Below are 16,103 nucleotides of genomic sequence, written 5' to 3' on the forward strand. Positions count from 1 at the left end.
GTTGCGGTAAAAGTAGGAAGTGAACTCGCGACGACTGCACATCGTCCTGGATCGCTTAGATTGCACGGAAGTAACTGTTTGTGTGCCGCCCATAATGTCGAAAAAACCGCGTGGCAAGTGGCGATATTATTTTCCACTTTTAAAGCGAGGAATTAACTTTGCTGGTTAAGGGTCGCCTTTGAACTGTTACTAGTGCTGTTTCCGATAGGGATATAATAATTATTATTATTATCGTTATATTATTATTAGGGATATTATTATACTTTGTGTGTGTGAACGTTTACAGAATACATCAAATCAGTTAAAACTCAAAACTTTCATTTATAGTCACAGTTTCCGTTGAGTAAATAGTAAGTAGGAACATTTTCTATCAGTGAGAACAATGAGTAATGTAGACTTGTAGACTGGAAATTATGGTCAGTATGTTCTCCATCGCCTTCTGGCTGACAGCAAAATTAGTTTTCAAGCTCTACTAGACGGCGCAGGTTGGTGGAAGGCACGCACAGACAATTGAAGGGTCTCTTAATAACGACATAACAAGAAGTGCAGATCATTTGATTATTACCCGCCGCCCCACAGAGGGGTGTACTGGAAATCTTGGAAAATATGCGACTGGTTGGTATAACGGTTGATTGACAAGCACCATTTCATTATCTTGGGTGCCCAGTGCTCTTCACACAAACGAAACGCCAGTGCCTGAAGCAAGCGTGATGAATATAAATAAACGTGTCCGCCACTACCAGTACTACAATCACAATGTGCAAAGACGACAAAATGCAGGTCACTAAGAGAGACATTGAGACGACAGGCGCATCTGAGATGGAGGGAATCGGGTGTCTCCTTTTAGAAGCAACCATCCTAGCATTCGCCTTACGCGATGTAGAGGAAACACAGTAAAAAGACAAATCTGGATGGACAAGGGTTAGACTTCCGCCGCCTCGCTCTATATTCAGAACGCCTCACAAAATAATGATTACTGACTTTAAATGTGGAGAATTAAAGGCCTCGTGGCACATGCGCCCCTGGCGTTCAGTCACACATGTCACACATTATTTTTGAATGGTTTGTCAAATGATATGAAGTGGAGAAAAAGACAAAAATCTTATGCTATCATTAGCAACAGTGACATATCGGTTTTTCGTGATTGTGGTACCACAACCACTCACAATGTTTAAGGATTATTGACCTCCTAACCTGCAGAACAACATGAAAACTAATCTGCGGACTGAAGACAACAACGAGATTACAACAATTTACTGGCGAAGTAACTGGGGCTGCTCAGAGTCAACAAGGCATACGAATAACATTATTAGTTTGACGAGTTTCCTGGACCTTCGCCGGCCGGTGTGGCCGTGCGGTTCTAGGCGCTTCAGTCTGGAACCGCGTGACCGCTACGGTCGCAGGTTCGAATCCTGCCTCGGGCATGGATGTGTGTGCTGTCCTTAGGTTAGTTAGGTTTAAGTAGTTTTAAGTTCTAGGGGACTGATGTAGCCTAGAGCTACATAAGTAGTCCCAAGCAGTGACCATCCAATGTCTTCTTTCAGTATGCCATTCTACAGAGAAACTGAAAACACATACGAGGGAGTATTGAAAATTAATGCCCCGATATTTTTTATTCTGTCCTCTGTTACTATGTATACATGTTCGCTATTTAACTCTGTCGACTTCCGCCTTCGTTGACGCAAACTGCAACCCCCTGGCCTAGAGGGCTCTGAATAGTAGCGTGTAACGTGGCTGTGTGTAACGTACGTGACGAACAGCGTGCTGTAATCTACTTCCAAAACCGCAGAAAACGTGCCTCCAATTGAAATCCACACAAGAATGAAAGCGGTGTGCGATGATGATTTTATAGATTGTGGTTCCGTCAACGAAGTCAAACATTCTACGGTGACGGATGAACAAATTAGCCTCTCTTTGAGAGAAAGATCCATCCTGAGGACCCATATGACGTACGTCACCAGCAAAATACGAAAAATACTTACACAGAACACACCCTTTTCGCAAGAACTAACCTATACAGTCATTTAATTTCTATTTACGGAGGTCTGCGACTTCGACCAAATGAAGACCCTCGCAACTCAACAAAAATTAGCGATAATCTAGTTGAGAATCTTAGTATCATCATCTTTGATACGTGAGGATGAATACTATTGGCTCGAAACGCGTCGCCAGTAAATTAATGTTGTAAGATTAATTATCATAAAACACTGAGTGGCTGTCGTACTTAAATGTGACTATAAAAAAATCTCATACCCGAATGATTAATGGACGAACTGCCTATATAGCGAGACTTCTAGAAGAGGGTAGTACAGGTGCGTACAGCAAAAGGGGCTACACTACATCGGAAAGTCGAAGGAATTAAGGCACGTTGCCAGATTTGCGGTCGCCTGATTCAATCAACACGCGAGTGACACAAATACCTAAGGGAACTTGCGTAGCTTGATTTGAAAAAGAAAAGAAAAAAGAGTCTAAGTTCTTTTTCACGAAATGCTGGTTTGCATGTTTACAGATCAGATACTCGAGATACACAACGCAGGTAGTAGAATTCTGCTCCTATTTATCTCGCAGGACTCTAAAACGAAGTAAGAGAGTAGAATGTGCATGAAAGCAAACTACTTTTTTTTTGTAACTCCCCATTCGTGAGTGAAATATGGATGAGAGATAACAACCGGTAGAAAATACCGTAAGCGATATGTGCAGGTATAATAGTAGCGGTCCTAGTATTGTAGTTACAAGGACATTCTTATTCGGTCCCTAGTATTTGTTTTAGTACCTTCGTGATTCTCAACAGCGTGTTTTGAGCTTCGTGTTATCAATCAACAGCGCGTATTTTGAGCTTCTGTTATCAATTGTACAGCTGAAACTGTACCATGCTGTCATATGCATTTAGCTACACTAATTGACACTCTAAAATATCTAGCTAATTGCCGCTGGCTTTTATTTTCATAATGAAATACGACACGCCTGTATTGTAAATGCGTATCTTGAAATTCAGTTGCACAACAGACGCTGTCATAAGCCCAAAGGATTACGAACTGCGTAACACATCTCACCTTTTTGAGGTGCTAAATGGTAAGAATCTAGCAGGATAAGACGTAAGGTTTGTGCGAGGCTCTTCCAGTGAGAGGAACAGTGTTGCGAAGGAATTATCAGCCGAGAGAATAGACGCAGACTGTGATAGCGACGTCTGGAGGCAGCACCTGCAGCTCAGGCGCGCATTTGCTTATGTATGAAACAAGGAAGAGCCCAGTTCTAAAAGTGGAGACCTGTGCCGCGCAGCCGTAAATCGCCGTGACAACTATGGGGTTGCCGCCGCCTGGCATGCATTAGTAACCCCCACACTCCAGTGTCCCGCGGCGCGGCGTTTTTCTGTACATCGCTCCCCCACCCCCACCCCCTCCCCTGACAAAAGGGCTTCAGGACGTGGCACGCCGCTGATGAAGCCGAGTCGACTGGCGCTCTAACTCGACGCTAATCAAATTCGAACACATTTGCCCGCATATAAATATGAAGCGCCACTGAGACAACACGGGCGGAATTTTAGCGGAGCTTGCTGTTTACGCGAGAGGCGTGGAATTGAGTTATTCCGGTGCACCGTTCAGCGAGTGGCATTACGGTCGGGCGCCGGAGGCTCGCCCGTTCTGAAGTGTGCGGCCACTCATATTAACGGCCGTTTTTAACTTCGCTGCCGCCGTCCCTACGACCGGGGACAGAGCTAAGGGTCCTGTGCCACTAGTTCGGACGTACATACGGGTGCACATCAACCGGCACAGAATGCCTCGAGTTTAAGATTGCCGATGTACACGTTAGCGGCAGTTACGACTCTGCCTGTTTCAGATGTACGGAAAAATCTGATTCAATGGCCTACAGAGAGCAACGACGACGCAAGATAGGTAGCCGATATATCAAAACGATCACGTATGCCGTCGGATAAACGCGGCTAGCACAGAAGTGAACATGGCTCCGAGGTAATTACGATTTACATATCTGACAGTTAAGTTATATGACAAACATTATTGATGACGAATGGCACGAAATACGCATCAAGTGTCGCGGTACCGAACCGATAAACCACACGAAAAGTTTAAGAGTGGGGCGAATACGTAATTCTGAAAAGACAATGGTTACCTGCCAGCGCTCGTGTCTGTCACTCCAACAGTCGCATTTTCGTCGAAGACTGCACTCACTCACTGGAACAGTATATTATGTTACAAATTTCTGAAGCCTCGATAAAGCCCTCCTAACAAGATCATAGTACTATTTGCGTTGTTGGCAATGTCGTGTCGCTATTGACTGTCTACCAAGTTCAAAATTTCTCGAGCATGTTATTTTAAATTGCGGGTAACCGCAAACAAACTTGTGCATTTTGAAGGAAATTATCTGCACTGGCTGTAACTTTTTTTTTATATTAAAAGTGAGTACTGGTTTCGCGTCAACTGAAAGCGCATCCTCAGGCGATCTGCACAAAATTAATAAGAAAAAAATTACAAAGAATTCTTAACTATGGTCTGAAGAACATTCGGTTATAAACCAAACAGCGTGCTAAAAGCGGTAGCCTAGAGTTGAAATGAAGAGGATAGCAGACCCTATAGAAATAACACTTGGATGAAGACCTAACGGGCCCAAAAAAGCTGTAGACTAGTAACGCTCCTACTTGTTAATAAATAATCTGTGAGTACTCTTCAAGTCCAACTGTATAATACTACTTTTTAGTAACACACTATTCTTCAGACCGTTGTTAAAAATTCTTTACAAAAATTTTTTTGTTATTAATTTTGTACGTATCACCTAAGGAAGGGTCTTCAATTGACGCGAAACCGATACTAGCATTTAATAAGAAGGATTTTACAGCCTGTGCCGATCATTTCATTCAAAATGGCAAAATTTCTCGTCACGTTTGCATCAATACGATGTAACGAGCCTTCTCTAAAATGGGCATTCAACCACAGTGTCACCTATAGTTGTAATCCCACTTTATGCTTCCATCACAGTGTTTCTGTTCCCACTCTATCATGCAACTTCAAAATGTAGCCTATCGCCTTCTCTGCTAACAGAGAGCCACTTCTAAAAATTACCCAAACCTATACAGACTGAAATACACTCCTGGAAATGGAAAAAAGAACACATTGACACCGGTGTGTCAGACCCACCATACTTGCTCCGGACACTGCGAGAGGGCTGTACAAGCAATGATCACACGCACGGCACAGCGGACACACCAGGAACCGCGGTGTTGGCCGTCGAATGACGCTAGCTGCGCAGCATTTGTGCACCGCCGCCGTCAGTGTCAGCCAGTTTGCCGTGGCATACGGAGCTCCATCGCAGTCTTTAACACTGGTAGCATGCCGCGACAGCGTGGACGTGAACCGTATGTGCAGTTGACGGACTTTGAGCGAGGGCGTATAGTGGGCATGCGGGAGGCCGGGTGGACGTACCGCCGAATTGCTCAACACGTGGGGCGTGAGGTCTCCACAGTACATCGATGTTGTCGCCAGTGGTCGGCGGAAGGTGCACGTACCCGTCGACCTGGGACCGGACCGCAGCGACGCACGGATGCACGCCAAGACCGTAGGATCCTACGCAGTGCCGTAGGGGACCGCACTGCCACTTCCCAGCAAATTAGGGACACTGTTGCTCCTGGGGTATCGGCGAGGACCATTCGCAAACGTCTCCATGAAGCTGGGCTACGGTCCCGCACACCGTTAGGCCGTCTTCCGCTCACGCCCCAACATCGTGCAGCCCGCCTCCAGTGGTGTCGCGACAGGCGTGAATGGAGGGACGAATGGAGACGTGTCGTCTTCAGCGATGAGAGTTGCTTCTGCCTTGGTGCCAATGATGGTCGTATGCGTGTTTGGCGCCGTGCAGGTGAGCGCCACAATCAGGACTGCATACGACCGAGGCACACAGGGCCAACACCCGGCATCATGGTGTGGGGAGCGATCTCCTACACTGGCCGTACACCACTGGTGATCGTCGAGGGGACACTGAATAGTGCACGGTACATCCAAACCGTCATCGAACCCATCGTTCTACCATTCCTAGACCGGCAAGGGAACTTGCTGTTCCAACAGGACAATGCACGTCCGCATGTATCCCGTGCCACCCAATGTGCTCTAGAAGGTGTAAGTCAACTACCCTGGCCAGCAAGATCTCCGGATATGTCCCCCATTGAGCATGTTTGGGACTGGATGAAGCGTCGTCTCACGCGGTCTGCACGTCCAGCACGAACGCTGGTCCAACTGAGGCGCCAGGTGGAAATGGCATGGCAAGCCGTTCCACAGGACTACATCCAGCATCTCTACGATCGTCTCCATGGGAGAATAGCAGCCTGCATTGCTGCGAAAGGTGGATATACACTGTACTAGTGCCGACATTGTGCATGCTCTGTTGCCTGTGTCTATGTGCCTGTGGTTCTGTCAGTGTGATCATGTGATGTATCTGACCCCAGGAATGTGTCAATAAAGTTTCCCCTTCCTGGGACAATGAATTCACGGTGTTCTTATTTCAATTTCCAGGAGTGTATGTTCTTTCATTTGAAGTAGTATCACTTATTATTTCTACTGCACCACGTAAATTTTGCCCGTTATTTCTGCATCGTCGACGCTTGACTTGTCTTTGCAGTCACGCCCAGACAACTGTTAGTAAATTTCAGAAACAAATTAGTTGATCCAAAATCAAACTCAGTTTCAGACATGCATCTGAAATTCAAAAAATACACACAGCGTTTTAAGGGTATAGGTACAGATATTATGATAAGTGGTGCCTTAATACCTACCCTCTCCAGTGTGTTACTTTTTTGCTCCGAGTCTAAAAGTTGTCCTGCAAACACGTCACCTAAGTTACTACCTGATGTTTTCTGCACGGTCGTGGACTGCGCTTATCAGTACAAACGATCTGTTTTGCATCCACGTCTCCACACTTCAATACTGGACCTGCTACCCAGGGGAAATTGAACGTTAATGGCTTGCTTGTGCCACACGTACGTGTAGAACAGGCCACGAAGGCCCAACGGTACAGACCGGTCGCCGATTCATCGTCAGACCACAGGCGTCACTGGCTGCTGATACAGAGGGGCATGTGGTCAGCACACCGCTCACCTGGCCGTATGTCAGTTTACGAGACCGGAGCTGGTCAGCACACTGTTCTCCCGGCCATAATTCAGTTTACAAGACCGGAGCCTCTAATTCTCAATCAAGTAGCTCCTCAGTTTGCCTCACAAGGGCCTAGTGCAACCCGCTTGACAACGGCGCTCGGCAGATCCCATGGTCACCCATCCGAGTGCTGGGCCAGCCCGACAGCGCTTAACTTCGGTGATCCGACGGGAACTGGTGTTACCACTGCGGCAAGACCGTAGACACCCGAAGGTACTAACGAACCTAAAAACATACTACCCGTAACAGCTGTGATTATTAGTCTGCAAATCAAGTAAATGCTGATGTAACGTTGTTCAGTACACTGTGCTCACTATCAATAGAAATATTGAAAGGTCTCTGTTGGATTCCTTTCATGTTAATTTCTTAAATCTGTTGTCATTTACGGCATAAATTCCTCTTCTAAATTTACTGTGGTGTTTCTGACTATCTGGGAGGAGACTGAGTAGTGGAAAGTGTTACTTTTACACATTTATATGTAATTCATGTCACACAGTCTCATACGGAACCTACATCCGCTTTCTTTTATATACTGTATATGATAAGATACTGTCATCCCCCTTCCCTTCTGTGTGAGAGGATGAGTGAGCAAATGTATTTCTAGTAGCATGCTGGATGGTAGCAGACAAGCCTGTCTGCTAGAGAACAGTAGGACCAACGTCGGAACAGGTAGCTACCCTTTTAAAAGCAGAGAGGTTTCTATCCTTAGTATGGTCCTGTCCGTCCCTTGTCATGTTGGTATAGGAAGCTGCCTCTCTGGTCACTTCCGTTTGTATTTGTGAGCCAGCCCTCAGGAAGGGAACACGGCAGTCTGTCCGCGGCGAGCGTCTGAAGTGGTAAGATCTCCGACTAAGCGCGTGTCTGCTAAGTCCGTAGGACAATGGATTTCTTAAGTTCAGCCTAACTGAAAATTTAATCACCCTTATTTCAGGTTTAGCTCTAAAATATCTAATGTTATCTTAAATTGCAACGCAGTGTAATTCGAGTGTGAAGTTCAGAATATATTCCGGTGGTTGCTTTGTCACTACTTTGTGAGTAAAGTGGAACCACGTGTTGATCAGTAACTCTAACTAGCATCATCAATCTTCAATGCGAATGTGCGTGAGATTATAACGTCTCGTCTTGACAATATTTTTCAATATAGCAACTTTTCTTTATGTTCAACCCACGTGGGGTGTACTTTGTAAGACCAGTACCACGTGCTTATACAATTGTTTGACCAATCAGGTTATTAGTAAGACGTTAGTAACCAGTTCGAGGTTTCTCTTTTGTAAATTGCTTCTCGATATAATTTATTTTAATTATCAAAATTATTGTGAAGTTACACTTTTTGTGTAAACCAAGTTGACCACGTGAAGCATGTGGTGTAATCATCAAAGTAGCCCTCAGCTATTCTTTTCGGGAAGATTTCACAGAGAGTTAGTATGAATTTAGTATACCAGTGTGTGGTAATTACATGACGGATAGGATTGCGCTACGAACGTAACTTCTTTGGGTGAAAATTGAATCGGTTGGTTGTGGTTAATTTCCTCTTGGATATGTTACAACGTTCTTCGTGTGTTATTTTATGAATGCAGTGTTGTATGTAGTCTCCCAATCTTGGCTCCCTATTTGATGTGTTCCGTAAGATTACAAACTCACATTTTCACAGTCCTAAATAAGGCACCAGCTTAGTTACGACTCAAGTTTAATATGCTGAAATTTCAATGATCAATGTTAAAATAAATTTCCAAATATAAACTGATTTATTTCTTTTTATTTAAATTCTCTTTTATATATATATATATATATATATATATATATATATATATATATATATATATATATATATATATCATCGGTTGTCGTATGACGATTAAAAGATTATAATTAATGTTAGTCTGGTTGGGAATTTGGTAAGCTAGACTGGATACCTGGTGAAACAGTTGCTCAGTACTGCAAGGTTAACTTCCCCAGACAGCTCACAGATTTTAAACAACCGCTTTTATTGTCCATCAGCAACGCTTTCATAGCAAATTAAAGCAACAATATTATAATATGTTCAAAAATGGCTCTGAGCACTATGGGACTTAACATCTGTGGTCATCAGTCCTCTAGAACTTAGAACTAACTAACCTAAGGACATCACACACATCCATGCCCGAGGCAGGATTCGAACCTGCGACCGTAGCGGTCACGCGGTTCCAGACTGAAGCGCCTAGAACCGCACGGCCACACCGGCCGGCAATAGAAATATGTGCCGTTGTGCCCCTACCACCAGTATAAACAAAACACTGCCTTCTGCCAATCTGCTGTTGGTCGTTTCATTGTTTTGCAGATACTTGTACAACCAACGTGTTGACTACAACAATCGCTTCACCACCTTCACAGTACCTTCAACCACTTCGATGGTGTAAAGTGCATTCCTTTGTTGCGGCATCGAGTTATTTTTATGCCACATAACTGTCATCGGCAGGTCCTCTGACCAGAGACGATCCCATTTGCCATGAAACAGTACACCCTCTAGAAGCGCATTAGAATGTCCGTGTGCCTAGGAATTCCACAGCCAGGTCAATGACATCGACGATCACAGTTCCATAAATTCGGAACGTGAGAGCCAAGTGATAGTAGGGGAAGGCTAACGAGTGTATTTTGGAGCACTCACCTTTTTCATATCCTTCAGGTGGTTCGTATCGCAAGATGCCCACGTCAGACACCGCTGACGAAGCCAGAAACAGCAGCAGCAGCAGGAGGAGGAAGAGGGTGAGCTGCGCCAGAGTCACCCTCAGCGGCCGTATCATCCCCGCCGCCTTCTGCAACATACAACCATTACGTGTAGCCTCAAACTCATACACGGAGCTCGCTTCGCTGCACGTCACTTGGAGCGCTGCAACTGTATCAAGCCATCGTATCATTTTCTTATTGGGTAATTTAAAGTCTGCATATTGTAAGTAGGCTGTTTAGGTTTTTATGTTGGTAACACCATGTAGCGCTCTATATGAAAATCACTGACTGTGCTGTGTGCAGTCTGTGGCTGGTTTGCATTGTTGGAATTTGCTATTGTAGTGTTGGGCAGTTGGCTGATAACAGGGCGTAGCGTTGCGCAGTTGGAGATGAGCCGCCAGCAGTGGTGGATGTGGGGAGTGAGATGGCGGAGTTTTGAGGGCGGATGATCTGGACTTATGTCCATCAGAGAGAGTAAATTTGTAAGACTGGATGTCATGAACTGATTATATATATATATATATATATCTAAAAACAAAGATGATGTAACTTACTAAACGAAAGCGTTGGCATGTTGATAGACACACAAACACACACACAAAATTCAAGCTTTCGCAACCAACGGTTGCTTCATCAGCAAAGAGGGAAGGAGAGGGGAAAGACGAAAGGATGTGGGTTTTAAGGGAGAGGGTAAGGAGTCATTCCAATCCCGGGAGCGGAAAGACTTAGCGTAGGTTCAAATGGCTCTGAGCACTATGGGACTTAACATCTGATGTCATCAGTCCCCTAGAACTTAGAACTACTTAAACCTAACTAACCTAAGGACATCACTTACAAAATATAGCACAAAAATTAGGACTCCAGATATCATTTGAAAAGACTGAAATAATGGTAACGGATCCACTTGTAATAGATCACATCACAGTGAATAATAGGGAAATTAAAATAGTGAAACAATTTAAATACCTGGGTGAAATTATAACACATAAATTGGACGAGAAACCTGCATGGCGAGCAAGAACTAATAAAATGATAAAAGCTCAAAAACTAACATGGTCTACGTACAATAAAAAATGTCTATCAATTAAAACAAAATTAAAACATTACAAGACGGTGGTTCAACCAGAGGCTACATACGGAAGTGAAACTCTTTTTAAAGTCACCCAGAAAAACAGAATTGACAAAATTTTAAAAGTAGAGAGAAGAATTGCTAGAACATGCATAAATAAGAAATATCAAAAAGCTGGGCAATGGCGTATAGTTCCAAATGAAGTGGTATACAGAGAACTGGAGCCCATCACTGATACTATACGAAAGAAAAGGATCTCTTTTTGTGGTCACATTCTGAGGACACCAGAAACCAGATTATCAAGGAAAATTATTGAGAAACTCTGGAAGTTGAAACAACAAGGAGGATGGCTTAAGGAAATAAGAGAGGATATGGAAGAACTGGAAATAACCCTGGATGATTTGCAGAACAAAACGCCAAATTTAAAGAAGTTGAGGGACACAGAAATAAGATTTAAACCAAAAATTGACAAACGACATACAATGAAAAGGGTATTTACGGATAAGGAACGACGAAAAGCATCGGAACGAATGAAGAGATACTGGGCCACTCGGAAGGGGAAAATACCAAAGAAGAGGACCAGAAATGATTGACTGAAGTGGTCCAATGAGGCCGTAAAAGCAGAAGAATATATATATATATATATGACTATTGAACACTATTAAGGTAAATACAGTGTTTGTTCTCTATCAAAATCTTTCATTTACTAACTATGCCTATCAGTAGTTAGTGCCTTCTGTAGTGAGAATCTTTTATTTAGCTGGCAGTATTGGCACTCGCTGTTTTTCAGTAGTCCGAGTAACGAACATTTTTGTGAGGTCAGTGATTCATGAAAGGTATAGGTTATTGTTAGTCAGGGCCATTCTTTTATAGGGATTATTGAAAGTCATACTGCGTTGCGCTAAAAATACTGTGTGTCAGTTTAGTGTTGATCAGAATAAGTAAAGAGAGTAATGTCTGAGTACGTTCAGTTCTGCTCAGCTGTTTGAAAAGCAAATAACGTAAGAGGTTTATCAGCACAGTCATTCATTGATTTTTCTAAGGGGACGTTTCAATTTTTGTTTTCGTTTCGTAGTAAACATAAGCTAATTTCATCGCATTGCGTTCCCAATTACGGCTTCTGTTTAGTATTGCACTCTCTGAAATGCAATGTAAATGTGTCGCTCATATTATGGCTGATTTTTGCTCGATCTGTCGTAATAGGTGGTGTAAATGATTCCATATTTGGTTTTATTCCACGGTGGATTCTATACTACCTTATTTTCGTTCGCGTCCGTTTTCCATACTTCCTCGCATCTAATGAAGAACTCCACGTTAGCAGCTTTTGAGACAAATGGTATTCAGGTTTATTACATCGTGTCACGGAATGTGTATGTAATTCTGCTTTCACGGTGTTGCTTCTCACCACTGAATGTGCTTTGCAGTCTTAGTGGCTAAAGCATTCTTCTTTGCAAATGCTGAAAATGCAACAGTAGTGACGCAAATAACATACACTCCTGGAAATGGAAAAAAGAACACATTGACACCGGTGTGTCAGACCCACCATACTTGCTCCGGACACTGCGAGAGGGCTGTACAAGCAATGATCACACGCACGGCACAGCGGACACACCAGGAACCGCGGTGTTGGCCGTCGAATGGCGCTAGCTGCGCAGCATTTGTGCACCGCCGCCGTCAGTGTCAGCCAGTTTGCCGTGGCATACGGAGCTCCATCGCAGTCTTTAACACTGGTAGCATGCCGCGACAGCGTGGACGTGAACCGTATGTGCAGTTGACGGACTTTGAGCGAGGGCGTATAGTGGGCATGCGGGAGGCCGGGTGGACGTACCGCCGAATTGCTCAACACGTGGGGCGTGAGGTCTCCACAGTACATCGATGTTGTCGCCAGTGGTCGGCGGAAGGTGCACGTACCCGTCGACCTGGGACCGGACCGCAACGACGCACGGATGCACGCCAAGACCGTAGGATCCTACGCAGTGCCGTAGGGGACCGCACTGCCACTTCCCAGCAAATTAGGGACACTGTTGCTCCTGGGGTATCGGCGAGGACCATTCGCAACTGACTCCATGTAGCTGGGCTACGGTCCCGCACGCCGTTAGGCCGTCTTCCGCTCACGCCCCAACATCGTGCAGCCCGCCTCCAGTGGTGTAGCGACAGGCGTGAATGGAGGGACGAATGGAGACGTGTCGTCTTCATTGATGAGAGTCGCTTCTGCCTTGGTGCCAATGATGGTCGTATGCGTGTTTGGCGCCGTGCAGGTGAGCGCCACAATCAGGACTGCATACGACCGAGGCACACAGGGCCAACACCCGGCATCATGGTGTGGGGAGCGATATCCTACACTGGCCGTACACCACTGGTGATCGTCGAGGGGACACTGAATAGTGCACGGTACATCCAAACCGTCATCGAACCCATCGTTTTACCATTCCTAGACCGGCAAGGGAACTTGCTGTTCCAACAGGACAATGCACGTCCGCATGTATCCCGTGCCACCCAACGTGCTCTAGAAGGTGTAAGTCAACTACCCTGGCCAGCAAGATCTCCGGATCTGTCCCCCATTGAGCATGTTTGGGACTGGATGAAGCGTCGTCTCACGCGGTCTGCACGTCCAGCACGAACGCTGGTCCAACTGAGGCGCCAGGTGGAAATGGCATGGCAAGCCGTTCCACAGGACTACATCCAGCATCTCTACGATTGTCTCCATGGGAGAATAGCAGCCTGCATTGCTGCGAAAGGTGGATATACACTGTACTAGTGCCGACATTGTGCATGCTCTGTTGCCTGTGTGTATGTGCCTGTGGTTCTGTCAGTGTGATCATGTGATGTATCTGACCCCAGGAATGTGTCAATAAAGTTTCCCCTTCCTGGGACAATGAATTCACGGTGTTCTTATTTCAATTTCCAGGAGTGTATATTAGCAGAAATCAGTGTTACGTAAATTGAAGTTGGAGGAGGGAGACAGGAAAGGTAAGGAACTAACGATATTAGATGTACCAGGATTTGATGCGGAATCAGCGGAGACGAGTGAAAATATTTTCCGGACCAGGACTCGAACAAGGGATCTCGTGCGTGCGCCGCCCAGTCCCAGCGTTGCGCTGGCTGTCTCACACTCCCACCTAGCGCCAGCTGTCCACAGTCGACGTCCGCGTCCTCCCTGCTCACCGCAGGAGGTCGAACGTCAAGTGCATCCGCACTGAAGGCTGTGGATTCATTGCCCATCGAGGCGAAGCAGTTCTGTGTACGCGTCGTACACGTTCTTTCGAACACGCCCGAAAGAACACCGAGCATTCATATAAGAAATCAATGTACTACAATCTTCCTCCCACTCCAACGAAAATTTCGGAGTTCTCCACTACGCGCAAAAAAAAGTACGAAAAACGGATGCGACCAGAAATAAAGTAGAATACGAGAAATAGACTTACATTGGATTTAAACCGAGCAGTTCCCACTGGATCGTAAGCAGGAACAAATAGACAGGTGTCCACAGAAGAACCGTGTTACGATACCATCAGCTTTATATGAAACAAAAACAAATATAGATTTATACACCCACCCAATATTACGGATGCAAGCAAATATCGAACACAATACGAACAACACACAATGCAATTCGAAGATGGCAATATGCACAAGAAATTGTTATCAGGAACACAACGCGATGAAACAAAGATCTGTATTACGTCATGTGAGATGTTTGTTAGGCTTCGACATGTGCTAAAGCGCAATTATTTCCGCTCTATAATCGCCGAACGCTCTAAACTGCAATACTGGGTTTTACAAATGAATATTTTTACAGTCAGAAGGCGACCAACCATCGCCTCGGCAAGGAGCCGCTTACACTGGTCTAAACAATATGGAAGGTTAACGAAGAAGTCACTGGCAACATTTAGTACAACCATATTACTAATCGGGCATGAACATTTGGGAGCACAGTTTTATCTTTGTCTGTTGATATACAAATAGATACACTACAAATTTCTCATACTTTGCGGATTAAGCATCGTGTAACGGACCGTGCGATATGGTTAATAGACCAGAATCTTATTTCAAGAGAAGTAAGATTCAAAACCTATCCAAATTTAAGTTTTACGTGGTCTCACGAGAATTTCGGGATGGATTCTTGGAGAAGCAAGGGACAGTTTTTTTTTTTTTTTTTTTTTCTTATCCTCGACTCTTAAGGACAATGTCGACGACAAGACGTGAACTTTTAGCATCCTTCGGTAATTTGGAACACGGGCTGTACAGCTATCGTGTCGTCATATTTAGGGAATACTCATTTGTTTGTGAAAAAGTCACTGTAAAATTAGCAAACGCGATATTATTATTTCGACTTTCCAAGGGCTCTCCAAAGTCGTTGAAGAAAGAAATTAGTTTTGATTAAAGAAAAATCTGGTTGCTTCAATATTGCAGCAGGATATGCTATAGGAAGCGAAACGTTACTTTTAACATGTGCAGAAACCAGACTCCAGTTCAAAGACTTGAAAGATATGACAAAGATTTAGTAGTTGAGAAGGGAGTGACAAGTTTGTGAACTTTCCCTCACGTTATTCAATATGTGCACTGAGCAAGCAGTGAAGGAAGCCAAAGGAACATTTAGGAAAGGGGTTATACTTCACGGAGAAGAAGTAAAAATTGTGTTTGTTTTTAGAAGACATTTTTAATTCTATCAGAGACATCACAGCAGTTGAACGATGGATAATGTCTTGAAAGGAGGATATAAGATGAACATCAACAAAAGCAAAACACTAGTAATGGAATGTAGTCGAATTAATCAGCCAAAACGAGCACTAAAACTAAAAGAATTGTTTTCCTATTTGAGTGTTGAAATAATTCATCATGACCGCAGTTGAGAGGATATAAAATGTAGACTAGACTGGCAATGGTAACAAAAGCGTTTCTGAAGATGTTAACATCGAATACAAATTTAAGTGTTAAGAAGTATAATACAGAAGTATCCTTCTCTACTGTAGTGTGTGTGGAAGTGAAACGTGGACGATAAACAGTAGAGATAGGGAGAGAAGGCAAGGCAAGCTTTTGAAATGTAATGCAACAAAAGAGTTCAAGATCACCTCGCTGCCTTGGGTAAATAATGAAGATATACTCTCAATCTAATTGACGAGAAAAGTGTTTTATGGCACAACATGACTAAGAGGAGGGACATGCTGGGAGGAGAGATC

General features: G+C 44.3%; 1 pseudogene; it reads right to left on the bottom strand.

The window, feature by feature from the left end:
- Window positions 1-7,238: 7,238 nt before the first annotated feature.
- On the bottom strand, window positions 7,239-7,356 carry LOC126253873 (5S ribosomal RNA; annotated as a pseudogene).
- Window positions 7,357-16,103: the final 8,747 nt, after the last annotated feature.

Source organism: Schistocerca nitens, chromosome 4, assembly GCF_023898315.1.
Source record: "Schistocerca nitens isolate TAMUIC-IGC-003100 chromosome 4, iqSchNite1.1, whole genome shotgun sequence".
Lineage (NCBI taxonomy): Eukaryota > Metazoa > Arthropoda > Insecta > Orthoptera > Acrididae > Schistocerca > Schistocerca nitens.